Source organism: Piliocolobus tephrosceles, chromosome 5, assembly GCF_002776525.5.
Source record: "Piliocolobus tephrosceles isolate RC106 chromosome 5, ASM277652v3, whole genome shotgun sequence".
Taxonomy (NCBI): Eukaryota; Metazoa; Chordata; class Mammalia; order Primates; family Cercopithecidae; genus Piliocolobus; species Piliocolobus tephrosceles.
Genome location: NC_045438.1, coordinates 65,010,998 through 65,012,875, shown reverse-complemented (window position 1 = coordinate 65,012,875; position 1,878 = coordinate 65,010,998). Strand labels below are relative to the sequence as shown.

At 45.8% G+C, this 1,878-nt stretch overlaps 1 non-coding gene across 1 annotated transcript; it reads left to right on the top strand.

The window, feature by feature from the left end:
- The first annotated feature begins 1,544 nt into the window (after positions 1 to 1,544).
- Positions 1,545 to 1,652, top strand: LOC111538664. The gene has a single exon (XR_002730415.1). It is a non-coding gene; the product is annotated as a U6 spliceosomal RNA (small nuclear RNA).
- Positions 1,653 to 1,878: the final 226 nt, after the last annotated feature.

Sequence of the window (1,878 nt, the reverse complement as noted above, 5' to 3'; positions counted from 1 at the left end):
TAGTAGAGACAGGGTTTCACCATGTTGGCCAGGCTGATATCGAACTCCTAATGTCAGGTGATCTGCCCCACTTTGGCCTCCCAAAGTGCTCGGATTGCAGGCGTGAGCCACTGTGCCTGGCCAAAAATATAATTTTAGATGTGATGCAGAATTGACAACTGGCTCCCATTCCCTGCCTAGCCCCTAAACAGGGCGGGTAGAGGGAGGTCTTAGCGTGGAGGCCAAGGCCGTAAAGGTGGGGAAAAGGCATGTGAACTTGTTTCAGAGAGAGAAGAGGTGAGGGGTAAATCTCGTCCTAATTATTCTCCCAGCTGAATCTGGCCAACTAACTGGGACATTTCGCGAATCGTTAATGTTATCCTGCAGCTTCTGCACTCAGAATTGTCCCCAGTAGCCCGGTTGCGGTGGCTCACGCCTGTAATCCCAACACTTTGGGAGGCTGAGGAGAGCGGATCACAAGGTCAGGAGTTCAAGACCAGCCTGGCCAGTATAGTGAAACCCTGTCTCTACTAAAAATATAAAATGACCTGGGCATGGTGCGTGCCTGTAGTCCTAGCTACTCTGGAGGCTGAGACTGAAGAATCGCTTGAACTGGGGAGGCGGAGGTTGCAGTGAGCCGAGATCACGCCACTGCACTCCTGCCTGGTGACAGAGCAAAACTCTGATTGAAAAACAACAACAAAAAAAGAAAACAGGATTTTTAGCCGGGCGTGGTGGCTCATGCCTATAATCCCAGCACTTTGGGAGGCCGAGGCGGGTGGATCACCTGAGGTTGGGAGTTGGAGACGAGGCTGACCAATATGGAGAAACCCCGTCTCTACTAAAAAAAAAAAATACAAAATTAGCCGGGCATGATGGTGCATGCCTGTAAACCCAACTATTCAGGAGGCTGAGGCAGGAGAATCGCTTGAACCTGGGAGGCGGAGGTTGCAGTGAGCTGAGATCATGCCATTGCATTCCAGGTTGAGTTACAAGAGTGAAATTACGTCTCCCTCCCCCCCCAGCAAAAAAAAAAGATTGTCCCCAATAATATTTAATTTGGGGCCGACCACCACCACCAGGTGGCATCAGATCACAACTGAGTCTGGCATGAATTTATTTAAAACTTTTTTGGTAGAGACAGGGTATTGCTATGCTGCCCAGGCTGGTCTCAGACTCCTGGGCTCAAGTGATCCACTCGCCTCAGTCTCCCAAAGTGCTGAGATTACAAGCCTGAGCTGCTGTGCCTGGCCTGGCATGAATTTAGATAGGGCGGTTAACTCCCAAATTCCTCACAGCTAGCTAGACTGACCCACAATGGTCATTTTGTTGTTAACCCTGCAAGAAATTGTAACCTTCCACTTCATATGACTGATTTATTTGGATCTCAGTTATAATTACAATTACAATAGGATTTACTGTATTAATTTATAACCAATAATTGATGAAAGTACTCTCTTAGTAAACTAAAGGCCAAAGAACATTAAATTAGACATTACGCTAATTATTTTGTGCTAATTATACATATATTATATATATAATATATATATACACACACACACAGAGTGCTCGCTTTGGCAGCACATATACTAAAACTGGAATGAGGCAGAGATTAGCATGGTCCCTGCACAAGGATGACACTTTTATTTAACTTGGCAAAAAAAAAAAAAATTCAGAAAACCAATACACACACACCCCTCATAGCTTGAATTTATTTATTTTTTGAGACAGGGTCTTACTCTGTCACCCAGACTGGAGTGCAGTGGTGCAATCTTGGCTCATTGCAACCTCCACCTCCCAGGCTCAAGCAATTCTCCTACCTCAGCCTCCCGAGTAGCTGGGATTACAGACATGCACCACTACTGCCTGGCTAATTTTTTTTTCTATTTTTAGTAGAGA